This window comes from Dama dama, chromosome 4 (assembly GCF_033118175.1).
Source record: "Dama dama isolate Ldn47 chromosome 4, ASM3311817v1, whole genome shotgun sequence".
In the NCBI taxonomy this organism is placed as follows: Eukaryota; Metazoa; Chordata; class Mammalia; order Artiodactyla; family Cervidae; genus Dama; species Dama dama.
In genome coordinates, this window is record NC_083684.1 from 64,783,569 (window position 1) to 64,801,372 (window position 17,804).

Below are 17,804 nucleotides of genomic sequence, written 5' to 3' on the forward strand. Positions count from 1 at the left end.
CAGGTCAGAAGGCAACAGTTAGAACCAGACATGGAACAATGGACTGGTTCCAAATTGGGGAGTATGTCAAGGCGATATATTGTCACCCTGTTTATTTCACTTCTATGCAGAATACGTCAAGCCAAATGCCAGGCTGGAGGAAGCAGAAGCTGGAATCAAGCTTGCTGGGAGAAATATCCATAACCTCAAATATGCAGATGACACCACCCTTATGGCAGAAAGCAAAGAGGAACTGAAGAGCCTCTTGATGAAAGTGAAAGAGAACAGTGAAACAGCTGGCTTAAAATTCAGTATTCAAAAAACAAAGATCATGGCATCTGGACCCATGACTTCATGGCAATAGAAGGGGGAAAAATGGAAACAGTGACAGATTTCATTTTCTTAGGCTCCAAAATCATTGTACATGGTGACTCAGTCATGAAATTAAAAAACACTTGCTGCTTGGAAGAAAAGCTATAACACACCAGGACAGCATGTTAAAAAGCAGAGGCATAAAATAAATAAATAAATAAAATAAAAAGCAGAGACATTACCTTGCTGACAAGCTCCATCTAGTCAAAGCTATGGTTATTCTAGTAGTCATGTACAGATGAGACAGTTGGACTATCAAGAAAGCTCAGTGCCAAAGATTGATGCTTCTGAAACATGGTGTTGGAGAGGATTCTTGAAAGTCCCTGGGACTGAAAGGAGATCAATCCAGTCAATTCTAAAGGAAATCAGTCCTGAATGTTCACTGGAAGGACTGATGCTGAAGCTGAAGCTCCAATACTTTGGCCACCTGATACTAAGAACTGACTCATTGGAAAAGACCCAGATGCTCAGAAAGTTTGAAGGTAGTAGGAGAAGGAGACGACAGAGGGTGACATGGTTGGATGGCATCCGAGACTTGATGGATATAGGTTTCACGAAGTTTAATGAGTTGCTGATGGACAGGGAAGCCTGGTGTGCAGAAGTCCATGGGTTGCAAAGAGTTGACGGGGTGACTGAACTGAAGGCAATCATTGCCCTACTTCCAGGTGAGAAAATGGAGTTGAGGTGTGAACCATAAATGGTAGAGAAAGGTCAAGTCAAGGATTTGGCTCCAGGCCCAAAGAGAGCCATGGTGGGTATGTCAGTGACTAGAAGCCTTCTGTGTACCATGAAAAAAGGCCCTGAGAGTGCTGTAAAGACAGATGAGTGCTCCAGTCAACACTGAAAAGCCACCCTCAAGACTCAAAAATACTCCTTCACTATCATTTATGTTCCTCTAGCTCTAACGACCACCTAAGTCTCCACCCAGGATCTAAAACTGCGTAGTTCAGTGTAGGATCAGAGATGCAGGAAAGATAAGAGGTAGAGATATTTTGAGTACAAGAAAGAAGGTCCCATACAGGGACGTCCCTAGTGGTCTGGTGGCTGAGACTCCAAGCCCCTATTGCAGGGGGTGTGCAAGTTTGACCCCTGATCATGGAACTAGATTCCACTAGCTGCAACTAATAGTGTGCATGCCACAACCAAGACCCAGCACAGTCAAGTAAATGAATAAATGAACACACACACAAAAAAATTCTTATGTCGTGCTCAAGTTTAATTGGGTGTTTTTTCTTTGTTTCCAGAATAAAAGTCTGGTAGACTCACAATTGACTTTGTAAGTGGGTTGGGTGTGGTTGTGGAGGAATCCCTAAGATCAAACAAACTGTTTACAAAGGCAACAGATTTCAGAGTTGTGTAGAAATCCTAATCACTTCAAAATAACCTTCATCATGCAAAATCATGAGCTTCTCTCAAACACATCAGTGGTCTCTTTGGAGATACTCACAGGAGACTCACAATTGGTTTTGGTAATTAGCAACTCAAAAAAAGTTTTTCAGTAAGATCATTAGCTTCTCAAGCTGGCCCTGTCATAGCCACTTCAAGTGAAATGATAATTGCAGATCTGAAGGAGGATGAGATCACAACTCATAAACCTTTATCTAGGGGTCTGACTGCCTCCCTCCCACTCATGTCCTGACTGCCATGACCTTCACCCTGAGCCCAGCATCCTTCTCAGGAGAAGCAATGAGAAGGAGTCGAGTGCTTTGTACTTCAGTCTAAGAGGCAGAGTCTGTAAGGAAGGAGGTCTGAGTAAGTGTTCATGTTTGGAAAAGGGATCTTTCTGTGGGCTGGGGGTAGAGTTGGAACAGATCCAGTGGCAAAGCAGGTCAGGAAGGCAGAACAATTCCTTAGGAGAGAGTTTAGGTAAAGCTACATCAAGATCTTTGTTGTTCAGTCCCCCAGGTGTGTCCGACTCTTTGCAACCCCACTGACTGCAGCACACCAGGCTTTCCTTTCCTTCACTGTCTCCCAAAGTTTGCTCAGACTCATGTCCATCGAGTCAGTGATGCCATCCGCCCATCTCATCCTCTGTCCTCCCCTTTCTCTCCTGCCTTCAATCTTTCCCAACATCAGGTAACACTGAACTTGACAGCTCCTAAAGCTATTTTGTGAAACTCTTACTGTGGAGGACTCACAGAAACAACCCTAATGATCATAAGGAGGAATCATTTTAAAAAGCATGTGTTTTTCTTGCAGCATGTGAACTCTTACCTGCACCATGTGGGATTTTTTTCCTAACCAGGAATCAAACCCAGGCTCCCTGCATTGGGAGGGCAGAGTCTCAGCCACTGGACAACCATAAACATGCCAAAAGATCATCTTCAAGGAGCTTAAGTGTTGTGTTTTTAACTTCAATCTGTTGTAATGTTTCCTTTCAACAATTCTAGATTAATTTTAAATTTATATTAAAAGTGTTATCATACTGCCTCTATGCTTTCCAGAAAGACTAGGATAGAAAAGGAATGATTTTTTAATCCTCTACAGAAAGCATGAATGTGAATTTGTTTGAAGAACAGAAAGAATTTTTTATATATTTATGTCTATCACTAGGCCTATAACGTGCTTACTGGACATAGCAATCGTGCCTTATCTGAAACATTTGTGGTCTGATGATGATGATGAGATTGCTTTCCCTCTTCAAGATAGAGAAGCAGCATTTCAGGAAAAGACAGCTTTATAATGGTGAGTTTTGGAATACCCTTGTCAGGACCAAATGGATCTTCTCATATGTTGTCTAATCTCATATTCTAACACCAATTTCAAAGACACATTCATTTCTTTATGGTTTCACTTTTGCAACACACAAGAGTCAATATTCTCCAGATTGTACTTTACATGGGTCTAGGATGGTAATATTCTTCACAACTCTTGTTATATTGTAGTCTCACTTAACCTCGATTTTAAAAAGACGTAAGGATTTAGATCAAAAATATTATTTCATTTCTATCCTACACTCATTTATCATATACTAGTATTTCATGGTACATAGTTTACTAAAGTAATATTGTCCAAGACTTTTTTTGATAGATACCATAGCTAATTTGTGCCTGGCATGTTAGGAATGCATCTTTCTCTTGCAAAACTTATATTGAGGAAATCTTGCATTCATTAAATCCAATATGGACAGGAGGTACTTTCCTACAGGACTGTGTGTCTCTGTCTGTGTATATGTTAGTGGCTCAGTTTGTGACCCCATGGACTATAGCTCACCAGGCTCCTCTGTTTATAGGATTTCCCAGGCAAGAATATTGGAGGGGGTTTCCATTTCTGAATCCAGGGAATCATTTTGATACGTTATTGACCTACAGAATAAATAATTATGCAGATATGGAAACTTTCTGCAATGAAAATTTTAATATATAAACACTATGGAATAAACTCCAATACTCTGGCCACCTGATGTGAAGAACTGACTCATTGGCAAAGACCCTGATGCTGGGAAAGATTGAAGGCAGGAGTAGAAGGGGACGACAGAGGATGAGATGGTTGGATGGGGTCACTGACTCAATGGACACGAGTTTGAGGAACATCCAGGAGGTGGTGATGGGCAGGGAGGCCTGGTGTGCTGCCGTCCCAGGGGTCACAAAGAGTCGGACACGACTGAATGACTAAACTGAACTGATAGAATAAACTGTATGATACAAAAACAAAACTAAATTTCAGACTGCATTCTTCACAAACACAGCTGAAGTGTTTGGTTGGTGCGTCACAGTGGTTAGGGCACTGTCTTGGACTCAGCCTACCAGGTTCTTACCACCACTCAGCCCGTAATCAGCGTGTGAACTGACACACATCCCTTGATCTCTCTGTACCTAGGATCTCCTTATCTTTGCAGTGAATCATTGCCAGTCCCTACCCCATGCAGTTATGAACATCAAACAACTGGCAGAATGGCCTCAGGGAGTTGGCAACAAGAATGCTGTGCTCCTCTCAGACTTTAGCTAGAATCCTGGGTGCTTCCTCTCTTACCTTAATCTCTTCCTTTACTAGAATAAATGTGGGTTGAAGTTCACAGATTTGACCTTCAGGCACAGACTGTACTAATTTTATGGTCATTCCCTTTAAAGGCATCTCTGTGACAACTGCAGGCTCTAACTGAAGCTTGTCTTCAGTGATTTAGCCATTCAAATGTGTTCTCTATGTACCCAAACCTGGCAGGGTGTGTCCATTGACCCTCCTGGCCCCTTAAGTGTCTCCAGCCATCAAGATCAGCTCCAGGAAATCCAGGTGGGTGCAACTTAAAGCAAAAGCTCCTAAGGAAGGGACTTCCCTGTGGTCCAGAGGTTAAGACTGAGCTCTCAATGCAGGGGGTCCAGATTCAATCCCTGGTAAGGGAACTAGAAGCCACATGCAATATCCGAGAATTTACATGCCATAACTAAGAGTCTGCATGCCATTAACTAAGACCTGGTGCAGGCAAATAGACAAATAACAAGACAAATATATACAATTATTTAACAACAACAACAAAAAAATACCTCCCGAGGCTATCGGAGTCCCAACTTTGCACTACTGGAGAGTATGTAACTTCTTTCTCAAAGTTTCTATATGAAAACTATGTCTACTGTTCATTACATTTCCTGGTCTTTAGGAGCAGATTATGTGGTCACAAGTCGTATCTCTCTGTACACATTATTTTCCCCATGAATCTGATGCCAAACAGAGCAACACATCAACACAAAGCATGAAAACTTAGGATACTGCTGTGCTGAATTTTATGACAAAATCAGCGATTCACTGTAGGCAGCAGTGTTATTATTCTCTGATGTTTCATTTATGGAGTTATGATCCCAGCTTACAGCTCCCCTCCTTCACAGACACAGGCAGCAGATGAGACACACAGAAACAGCCTTTCCCAAGCCTCTTCCACATTTTTTGGAAATACATGTTTTCTTAAAAAAAAATTAAAGACATGTTCCCAGGTTATAAATGCATAATATCTCAGTGACATTTCAGGAATGACTGCACCTCTGGAGATAACTAGATCAAGAAAGAGAATATTCTCAGTTCCCATGAAATTCTTTTTGCCCCTTCTAACATACTGCCTCCAAAACTATAGCTTTGTTGGGTGTATTTGTAGGCCTGGATTATTGGGTACACATTTACAGCTATTGTGACATTTAATTCTAGATCACTTTGCCTGTCTTGGCCTTCACATGAAAGATATCATACAGCATCTTTCATTTGGACTTTTGTCCTCCATTCCATTACATCTTTGTGAATTTATCTTTATTGTTTTATATTATTGTTTATTTTTCATTATCATTGCTATATAGGACTTCATTGTGTGACTATCAAAGGGTTAACTGATCATTCAACTGTTAAGGGGTATTAAGAGTTATGGGCTATTACAAGTAATGATTAGGGCTCTCATAAATTCTATTAATATAAATAATCTTTGGGTGATATATGTACAAAATGTTGTTGAATATATAAATAGAAGTGGATTTCTAGGAACAGGATTACATCTGGTCTGCTAAGCAGATACCACGGTTATCCAAAATGTCTGTACCAATTTGAACACCCACCATCAGTGTATGAGATTCTTGGTTCATCCACAGCTACGCCAAAACTTAACATTTTTGTCATTTCTGTTTCAGATTTCTTGATGGTATTTGATGACATATAGGCAGCGGTTATATTTTAATTGACCTGATTGCCAAGGATGCGGAATATTTTTCCACAGGTCTTATCCATTGAATAAATTCTTTCTCGAGGATTCTCCTGAAAGACTCTGTCCACTGTATATTCTATCTTGTGGCTTTTAGGACATGCTTGTGTGATTCTAAGTTATATTTGTGTCTCTGTGTGCGTATTGATGAGATCCGGTCTTAATTTTAATGTGTGCAAAAGTTATCTCACCATATGGTTTGTATATACTGTGCTCTTTAGTGTATATATATATAGGTATTTCAAATATTTATTTATTTAGCTGCATTGGGTCTTGATCATGTGGTATCTTTGTTGTATCATACAGGATCTTCTGTTGTGGTGCATAGATTCTCTAGTTGCAGATCCCAGGCTTAGAAACCCCATGGCATATAGGGTATTAGTTGCCCAATCAGGTATCAAACCTGTGTCCCCTACATTGCAAGGCAGTTTCTTAAATACCAGACAACCAGGGAAGTACCTTTATCATATATTTTAGTTTGTATGACACTAGAATAACTCCTGTCTTTTTTTCTAAAATAATACATTATCCTCTTTACATGCCAGCTGAGCCAAACAAGAAGCCCAAGAATTCTGAGGTGGGTATTCTTGAAGTGGGTAAGATTATCCATTCTCCAGTGGATCTTCCTGACCCACGAATCGAACTAGAGTCTCCTGCACTGCATGCAGATTTTTTACCAACTGAGCCATCAGGGAAGTCCCAAAAATAATATATTATCTTCTTCAAAATTTAGAAGAGAATGCATTTAGAATTGACCTGTTTTATGATGAGGGCTCTGATGGAGATATTTTTTTCCTCCAGTAAGCTTCTGCTTAAAAGGTGGTTTTATGCTATCTTTCAATTTACTCTCACTTGTCATTGCTTCCTCCAGGTCACCACCACTTCATCCTTCCTGCTGACTTCTTTGTAGAATAGACTGATTCTCTCATCATCATCTCCTGTCTTGAGAAGCCTTGGCAATTTCACAAAAGCACACAAGGAGAATTGTCTCTCGATGTCACAAACTGATATGAGCCACTCTGCTGTGAGGAATCACTGTTGTCATCATATAAAGGGGAGTATCTTGAATGACACAAGAGCCTCCAGCCAACTGGCCATTGGAATAACCTTCCTCTTACAGACAATGCTTGGGATCTGGGGCAACCTCTCCCTTCTGTACCGTTACCTCTTTCTTTACCACACTCAGTGTAGGTTGAGGGTCACAGACTGGATTTGCAAGCACCTGACTATAGCCAACATTTTGGTCATTCTTTCGAAAGGAGTCCCTCAGACAATTACAACTTTGAGGTTGAAATATTTTGCCAGTGATTTTGCCTGCAAATTTATTTTGTATGTTGAGAGAGTGGGCAGGAGTATGTCCATTGGCACCACCTGCATTTTGAGTGTGTTTCAGACCATCACAATCAGCCCGAAGAACTCCTGTTGGAAGTATATTAAAGTCAAAGCCCCAAAGTACGTTGCCTTCTCCATTTCCTTCTGCTGGATCCAGTGCCTGTTTGTAAATCTCATTTTTCCTCTGTATGCACTATATGTGTCTATAAAATGGCACAGCACAAACATGACAAATACAAGAGATTCAGGGTACTGTGCTGCCGCAGATGTTGAGAATATCTCAGGCTCAATATATGCAGCTTTGGTAGTGATCCCTGAAGTTTCATTTTCTGCGCTCGTCTTATGGGCCAGTAGCTCCATGATTCTCACCCTGTACAGACACAGTCAGCGAGTCCAGTATATTCACAAGGCTAGTGTGTCTCCCAGAACCCCTGCTGAGTCCAAAGCCACCCAAAGCATCCTGCTCTTGGCGAGCACCTTCATGTGTTTCCACACCCTGTCCTGCATCTTTAACATTACTCTTGCTATTTTTCATAATCCAAGTCGGTTGTTGTTGTATACAACTGGCCTGATTAATGTGTGTTTTCCCTTTATCAGCCCCTTTCTGCTCATGAGCCGTGACTCCATTCTATTCAGTCTCTGCTTTCTGTACATGAAGAACTCAGAATCCCCTAATCTTATCAGAAAAGCATAAATTGTATGTTTTTAAAATTTTATCAAGGTGTAGTTGATTTACAGTGTTGTGTTAGTTCCGAGTATATAAAAAAGTGAATCCGTTATACGTATATGTGTATATCTACTCTTTTTAGATCCTTTCTCATGTAGGCAATTACAGAGTATTGAGCAGAGTGGCTATACAGTAGGCCACTTCTTCTTTGTTGTAAACCAGGCCTCGGGACATGTGGGGCTTGTTTCCCTGACCAGGGATTGAACCCCTTCTCCCTGCCTAGAGAGGGCTTAGTCAACCACAGGACCACCTGGGAAGTCTCCACTAGGTCCTCAGGAGGTACCTATTTTATATGTAGTAGTGTATATTTGGGGCTTCCATGGTGCCTGGGTGTGAAAGAATCTGGCTGGCAATGCAGGAGGCTCCAGTTCGATTCCTGGGTCGGGAAGATCCCACATACCACAGGGCAACTAAGCCCATGCACCTCACCTACTGAGCCTGTGTCCCTAGAGCCTGTGCTCTGCAAGGGAAGCCACCACATTGAGGAGCCCATGCTCACCGCACCTAGAAAAAGCCCGCATGCAACAACCAAGACCCAGTATAGCCTAAATAAATAAATAAATAAAATTCCACTTGAGATCCTTTAGTGTATAAAGGGTAAAGATTTTCCAGGCATACTTTATATGCCTAAGATATTTGCACCATGGTCTCAAATGTAGAAACAATCCATGAGCAAGACTTAGCCCAGTTTAAATGAGGGCTTTGGTTTGGTTTTTGTTTTGCTTTTTTAATTTAGGTATTCTTTAAAAATTGAAGTATATATTATGTTAGCGTCAGGTGTAGACAGCAAAGTGACTTACTTATATATATATATATATTCTTTTTCAGATTCTTTCCCTTATAGATTATCACAAAATATTGAGTGCAGTGCCCTGTGTTGTACGCTAGGTGTTTGTTGTGTATCTATTTTATATATGGTAGTGTGTATATGTTAACTCCAACTTGCTAAATTGTCCCTCCTCCCCCTTTTCCCTTTTGATAATCATAAATTTCTCTTCTATGTTTGAGTCTCTATCTGTTTTGTAAATAAGCTCATTTGTATCTCTTTTGAAAAAGAGATTCCACATAGAAGCGATATTATATGCTATTTGCTTTTCTCTGTCCGGCTGACTTCATTTAGTATGATAATCCCTAGGTCCATCCATGGTGCTGCAAACGGCATTATTTCATGCTTTTTAATGGCTGAGTAATATTCAATTGTGTTTATATACCATATCTTCTTTATCCATTAATCACGTGATGGACATTGAGGTTGTTTCCACGTCTTAGCTGCAGTAAACAGTGCTGCTATGAACATTGGGATGCATGTATCTGTTCTCTGGATATATGCCCAGGGGTGGGATTGCTGGATCATATGGTATTAGTTGCTCTATTTTTAGATTTTTTAAGGAAACTGCAGCCTGTTCTTGATAGTGGTTGAACCAATTTACATTCCCACCAACAATGAAGGAGGATTCCCTTTTCTCCATACCCTCTCCAGCATTTACAATCTGTAGACATTTGATGATGGCTATTCTGACCAGTGCAAGGTGATGTCTCACTAGTCTTCATTTGCATTTCTCTAAAAATTACTGATGTTGAACATTTTCTCATGAGCCTGTTGGCCACGTGTATACTTTGAAGAAATAGCTATTTGGATCTTTCCCCACTTTTTGATTGGGTTGTTTGAATTTCTGATATTGAGTCGTATGAGCTGTTTGTATATTTTGGAGATTAATCCCCATCAGTTGCATCATTTGCAAATATTTTTTCCCATTCTGTAGATTGCCTTTCTGATAGCAGGACTATTTTTGTTTGTTTCATGGGGTGAACACCAGCCTGTCTCACATTATAAGTCAGCTGGGGCTTTAGGCTGTGTGCTATCAGGCTGGCGTCTAGAGGAACTGGAGATAACAGGATTAGCCTGACTCTCAGAACAACTGGAGACTAAAGCTCAGCCACACAGACAGATCCTGATGGAGCTCAAGTACAACACTCTGGGCACCTGGGCTTGGGTGACGCTCCCTGGTGGCCGTACTCTTGTGAAGTCAGGTATCAATGCCAGGAAAATGACATACCATCACTTCATGGGGAGAGGAAAACTGGAGTTCCAGTTTGACTATTGTTTCTGAACTCTGACCCATGCATCTCCTCCACTGGCAGATGTTATTTTATTAGTCGCTCTGTCGTGTCCAGCTCTTTATGACCCCAAGGACTATAGCCCACAGAGGTCCATGGGATTCTCCAGACAAGAATACTGGAATGGGTTGCCATTACCTTCTCCAGGAGATCTTCCTAACCCAGGGATCGAACCCGGGTATCCTGCATTGCAGGCGAATTCCTGACGGCCTGATACACCAATATATCTTTACCTTCTATTCAACCATTACAGTGAGTGGACTAGCTCTCAGAGAGTTCTGAGTCCTTCTAGAGAATTATTGAAAATGAGTGTGGTTTTGGGAACCCACACACTTGCAGTTAGTGTCAAAAATAGGTGTGGCCTGACTGATTATGTTTCACTCTTAAACTTCTCAGTTGGACTGGAAACTCTCAAAGGGCAATTGGACAGTGGGCTTTGTTCAGATTGTGTGTTTGCCTGCTGGAAAATTAAAAGAGTGATTTTTCCCCTTAAAGCTGTTGTCTCATCATTTATTGCATAACCAGGGAGTGCTCCTGAATGAAATTCAGGGAAAGTATGCGCAAAGATCTCTGGTAAGCATTCAGTACTGCTGAATGCAGAGAGCAGCCCTGGCTATAGTTAAAAGAATAGCAGAGGACTTCCCTGGTATCCAGTGGTTTAGAATCCCACTGTCAATGCAGGGAACAAGGGCTGGATCTCTGGTCCAGGAAGATTCCACAGGCCATGGGACAACTAAGCCTGTGCACCACAACTACTCAAGACCATGGGTCTAGAGCCTGTGCTCTGGGAAACAGAAGCCACCACAATGAGAAGGCCACACACCACAATTAGAGAGGAGCCACCACCCACCATGACTAGAGAAAGGCCCTATGCATCAGTGAAGACCCAGTGCAACCAAAAATACACTTAAAAAAAAAAAGAATAGTTGATACTGCCTGCTAAATCATCTGATTCTGGTGTTTTCATTTGTGATGGGCACTTTTATAAACACCGCTCCATCTTCTGTGGCTATTTATCTGTTTGCCCTTCATATCAGCATTGGGATTTGTATTGGTAAAGTAAAATATCCTAGAAAATGTCAATTATCACCATATCCATTTTAATTTTCATTAATAAAAATTTGTCCAAATTAGGTCAATGATTTCTTTTTTTTTAACTTTTAATTTTACATTGGAGTATAGCCAATTAATGGGGCTTCCTGGGTCGCACTAGTGGTAAAGAACCTGCCTGCCAAAGCAGGACACTTGGTTCAATCCCTGAGTCAGGAAGACTCGCTGGAGGAGGGCATGGAAACCCACTGCAGTATTCTTGCCTGGAGAATTGCAGGGAGCCGGCCTGAACGTACAGGCCCCTTCGGCCCTAAGAGAGAACAAAGTGTCTCTCTTTGTCCTGCCACCCCTTCTTGTTAAAGTATAGACTGTCATTTGTCTCCTTCAGGGAAAAAACACACTGGTGACCTTTTGCCTGTTTTTCTGGTGCTGATAAACTCATCATGCTCGAAACCTGTTTTCCATCTAGATAATGTTCTATTGATGAAGCCTGTTTTCTATCTAATGTTCTATTGATCTTAATCATGTTGGGCGCTAGGGTAATTAATGCTTTACTGATCTTAAGTGTGGGAATTTAAAACATCTGTAGCTCTGCACGTATTCAAACCCTTGATCTATTCTTAGTAACTCCTGTTAGCGTATATATAGGCGTGGTATTCTTCAATAAAGTTGGCGGAGTCGGACGCAAGCAGACTCCGTCCCTCTCAACCCCATCTTTCTCTTTCTGAGTCTTTTTTTTCCTAGGTACTCTGGTAATTGCGTTCTCGACCAGTTCGTTTGCCGGCAGGCTCCGGCAGAGAAACCCATGGACAGAAGAGCCTGGCAGGCTATAGTCCATAGGGGTGCAAAGAGTCGGACACAACTGAAGTGACTTAGCACACACATAACCAATTAACAGTGTTGTGATACTTTCAGATGAACAGTGGAGGGACTCAGCCATACACATACATGTCTCCATTCTCCCAAGACAGTGATTTGTAATGTAAGCTATTGACATGTTCTTCCTTTTATACTTCAGTTCAATAAGTTCCGCAGTCGAGTCTGACTCTTTGCGAGCCATGAACCGCAGCACCCCAGGCCTCCCTGTCCATCACCAACTCCCAGGGTTTACTCAAACTCATGTCCATTGAGTTGGTGATGCCATCCAACCATCTCATTCTCTGTTGTCTCCTTCTCCTCCTGCCTTCAATCTTTCCCAGCATCAGGGTCTTCTCAAATGAGTCAGTTCTTCCCATCAGGTGGCCCAAGTATTGGAGTTTCAGCTTCAGCATCAGTCCTTCCAATGAATATTCAGGACTGATTTCCTTTAGGATGAACTGGTTAGATCTCCTTGCAGTCCAAAATACTCTCAAGAGTCTTCTCCAACACCACAGTTCAAAACCATCAATTCTTCAGTGCTCAGCTTTCTTTATACTCCATAGCTGCAGGCCAACACTTAGTTGTGTCTTGTGGGATCTAGTTCCCCAACCAGGAGATCGAACCTAGACCCCTTGATTGGGAGTGCAGAGTCTTAACCACTAGACCGCCAGGGAAGTCCCCAGAGGGCTGCTTCTTTGGTATACAGGAAATTAGCATCTCCAGCAAAGAGTAGCAAGTGACAGAAATGTCATAGATTCAGGACGAAAGTTAAGCCTGAGAAGTTCTCTGGTCCTCAACCAATATTAAGAGAAGTGTTTTGAGACATAGCGGAAAACAGTCCAAAATTTACATAAGGAGAACTCACCTGAGGGCTCCACTATGCTCGCCATGCTCTCCTCTACCCTGCATGCTGATGCCATTCCTTAAAACCCATCTGCTAGTGAGCGCAGTGTAAAACTGAAGGTAGAGCTCCAGAGCCATCTTCAGAGTTGCCGTCACACCATCCTTGTATCAGAAAACGTGGCTTTCATGACTGACTCATTGTCCCATCTCCAGACTGTCCTTGGGAGAAACATGGTTTCTTAAAGCCATGTGGAAGCAGAAAGGACAGCCAGGTGTCCTTGGATCCCTAGAGCCTAAAGCCCAAAGCTCCGCCTCTGAAAGAAGCAATGAGCCTAGAAGATTGAAATCAGGAAAACAAGGACAGAAGGAAGACCTGGGATCTCCCATTAAAGAGGGTAGTTTTCCTGCCCTATTCAGACAATAAAAAATGTGAGCAGGGTCATCCATTTCTGCCACCAAAATGGCAAACTCCTTCAACAGGGTCAGGCATATATTTCAGTGCTTTAACCCCAATAATGAAATGAGTATACTAACACATATATATGGCATTTAGAAAGATGGTAAAGATAACCCTATATGCAAAACACAAAAAGAGACACAGATGTACAGAACAGACTTTTGGACTCTGTGGGAGAAGGTAAGGGTGGGATGTTTCGAGAGAACAGCATCAAAACATGTATATTATCTAGGGTGAAATAGATCACCAGCCCAGGTTGGATGCATGAGACAAGTGCTCAGGCCTGGTTCACTGGGAAAACCCAGAGGGATCGGGTAGAGAGGGAGGTGGGAGGGGGGATTGGGATGGGGAATACATGTAAATCCATGGCTGATTCATGTCAAAGTATGAGTAAAACCACTACAATAAAAAAAAAAAAGAAAAGAAAGAAAAACAATTCCAAATTAGTAAAAAAAAAAAAAAAAGAAAGAAAGAAAAGAAAAAAAAGAAGAGAAAAGAAATGAGTGGAAATTCCTTTGTAAAAAGGTGTGACACAGCTTGTCTTTGACTAATTCCAAATCCTTTAAAACCAGAGATTTCTTCATACACAGTAGAGACACTGAAACTCAGGACTCAGGAGCATAAGCTTTTGACTGTGTGGATCACTACAAACTGCAGAAAATTCATCAACACATGGGAATACCAGACCAACTTACCTGCCTCCTGAGAAATCTGTATGCTGGTCAAGAAGCAACAGTTAGAACAAGACATGAAACAATGAAGTGGTTCCAAATTAGGAAAGGAGTATGTCAAAGCTGTATATTGTCACCCTGTTTATTGAACTTCTATGCAGAGTACGTCTTGTGAAATGCCAGGCTGGATGAAGCACAAGCTGGTGTCAAGATTACCAGGAGAAATATCAATAACCTCAGATATGCAGATGACACCACCCTTGTGGCAGAAAGCAAAGAAGAACTGAAGAGCCTCTTGATGAAAGTGAAAGAGGAGAGTGAAAAGCTGGCTTAAAACTCAACATTCAAAATACGAAGATCATGGCATCCAGTCCCATCACTTCATGGCAAATTAAGGAGGAAACGATGGAAACAGTGACAGACTTTATTTTCTTAGGCTCCAAAATCACTGTACATGGTGACTGCAGCCATGAAATTAAAACACACTTGGTCCTTGAAAGTAAAGCTATAACACACCAGGACAGCATATTAAAAAGCAGAGACATTACTTTACCAACAAACTTCCATAATTAAGCTATGGTTTTTCCACTAGTCGTGAATGGATGTGAGAGTTGGACCATAAAGAAAGCTGAGCGCTAAAGAATTGATGCTTTTGAACCATGGAGTTGGAGAAGACTCTTCAGAGTTCCTTGGACTGCAAGGAGATCAAACCAGTCAATTCTAAAGGAAATCAGTCCTGAATATTCATTGGAAGGACTGATGCTTAAACTAAAGCTCCAATACTTTGGCCACCTGATGCTAAGAACTGACTCACTGGAAAAGATCCAGATGCTGGAAAAGATTGAAGGCAGGAGGAGAAGGGGACGACAGAGAATGAGATGTTTGGATGGCATCAACGACTTGATAGATATGACTTTCAACAGGAGTGGGAGTTGGAAAACCTGGTGTGCAGAAGTCCATGGGTCACAAAGACTCAACTGAGTGACTGAACTGAAGGCAATCAACAGGTAATGTCTGGGGGAGAAAATGGAGTTGAGGTGTGAACCCTAAATTATGGAGAAAGGTCAACTCAAGGATTTGGCTCCCAAAGGCAGCCATGGTGGATGTGTCAGTGACTAGAAGTCTTCTGTGTACCATGAGCAAAGGCCGTGAGACTGCTGCAGCCAACATTGAAAAGCCACCTACAAGACCCAAAGATATTCCTTCACTATCATTTGTGTTCCTCTAGCTCCAACATCAACCTAAGGCTTCACCCAGAATCTAAAACAGTGCAGCCCAGTGTCGGATCAGAGATGCAGGACAGAGAAGAGGTAGAGCTGTTTTGAGCACAAGAAAGAAGGTCCCAGAAGTGCTCCAGCCTGGTGCACTGGGAGGACCCGGGGGAATCGGGTGGAGAGGGAGGTGGGAGCGGGGATCGGGATGGGGAATACGTGTAAATCCATGGCTGAGTCACATCAATGTATGACAAAACCCACTGAAATGTTGTGAAGTGATTGGCCTCCAACTAATAAAAAAAAAAAAAAAGAAAGAAAGAAAGAAGGTCCCATACAGGGACTTCCTTGGTGGTCTGCTGGCTAAGACTCCAAGCTCCCATTGCTGGGGGTGTGCAAGCTTGATCTTTGATCAGGGAAATAGATCCCACATGCTGCAATTAATAGTTTGCCTGCCTCAATTAACACCCAGGAAGTAAATAAATGAACACACACACAAATTCTTATGTCATGCTCAAGTTTAATTGGGTGTTTTTTCTTTGTTTCAAGAACAAACCCTGGTAGACTCACAACTGATTTTGTTAAGTGTGTTGGTTGTGGTGGTGGGGGAATCCCTAAGATCAAACAACTGGTTTATGACGGCAACAGATTTCAGAGTTGTGTAAAAATCCTCATCATTTCAAAATAACCTTCATTAGGAAAAATCACGAGCTTCTCTCAAACACATCAGTGGTCTCTTTGGAGATACTCACAGGAGACTCACAATTGGTTTTGGTAATTAGCAACTCAAGAAAAGTTTTTCAGAAAGATCATTAGCTCCTCAAGCTGGCCCTTCATTGCCAATTCAAGTGACGTGATAATTGCAGATCTGAAGGAGGATGAGATCACAGCTCCTAAACCTTTATCTCAGGGGCTGACTGCCTCCCTCCCACTCACATCCTGGCTGCCATGATCTTCACCCTGAGCCCAGCATCCTTCTCATGAGAAGGAATGAGACAGAGTCGAGTACTTTGTATTTCAGTCTAAGAGGCAGAGTCCATAAGGAAGGAGGTCTGAGTAAGTGTTCATGTTTGGAAAAGGGATCTATCTGGGGGGCGGTGGGTAGAGTGGGAACAGATCCAGTGGCAAAGCAGGTCAGGAAGGCAGAATATTTCCTTAGGAGAGAGTTTAGGTAAAGAGAGATCAAGATCTTTGTGGTTGCTCAGTTGCTCCGTTGGGTCGGACTCTTTGCAGCCCCATGGACTGCAGCACATCAGGCTTCTCTATCCTTCACTATCTCCCAGAGTTTGGTCAGACTGATGTCCATCAAGTCGGTGATGCCATCCACCCATTTCTTCCTTCATCATCCGCTTCTCCTCCTGCCTTCAGTCTTTCCTGACATCAGGCAACACTGAACTTGACGGCTCCTCAAGCTATTTTCTGAAACTCTTACCATAGAGGACACACAGGAACAATCTAGTGGTAATAATGAGGAATCATTTTTTAAAAGTATTTATCTTAGTTGCAGCATGTGAACTCTTAGCTGCAGCATGCGGGGTCTATTTTCCTGACCAGGAATCAAACCCGGGCTCCCTGCATTGGGAGTGCAGAGTCTTAGCCACTGGACACTGGGAACTGCCATAAGATCATCTTCAAGGACTTTAAGGGTTGTATTTTTAAGTTCAATCTGCTGTACCATTACCTTTCAGAAATTCTAGACTAAGTTTAAATTTGTATTACAAGTCTTATGATAACGCCTTTATGCTTTCAATAAAGACTATGATAGAAAAGTAATGATTTTCTAATCCTCTACAGAAAGCATGAATATGAATTTGTTTGAAGAACAGAAATGATGTATTTCACATATATATAACTCTAGGCTATAACGTGCTTACTGGACATAGCAGTTGTGTCTTTTCTGAAACATTTGAGGTCTGATGACAATGGAGAGATTGCTATCCCTCTTCAAGATAGAGAAGCAGCATTTCAGGAAAAGGCAGCTTTGGAATGGTGAGGTTTGGAATATAGTTGTCAGGACCAAATGTATCATCTCATATGTTGTCTAGTCTCATAATATTCTAAAGTCAATTCCAAGCACACATTCATTTCTTATGGTTTCACTTCTGCAACACACAAGAGTCAATATTCCCTAGATTGTACTTTACATGGGTCTAGTATGTTAATATTCTTCACAAATCTTGTTATATCATAGTCTCACTTAACCTCAATTTTAAAAAGACCTAAGGATTTAGACATAAATAATTCTTTCATTTCTAGCCTATACTCATTTATCATATAGTAGTATTTCATGGTTCCTAGTTTAATAAACAAAATAATATTGTCCAAGTCTTTTTTTGATAGATAACATAGTGAATTTGTGCCTGGCATGATAGGAATGCACCTTTATGTTGCAAAACTTATATTGAGGAAATCTTGCATTCATTATATCCAATATGGACAGGAAGTACTTTCCTATAAGTTTGTGTGTGTGTGTGTATACATGTTAGTGGCTCAGTTCATGACCCCATGGACA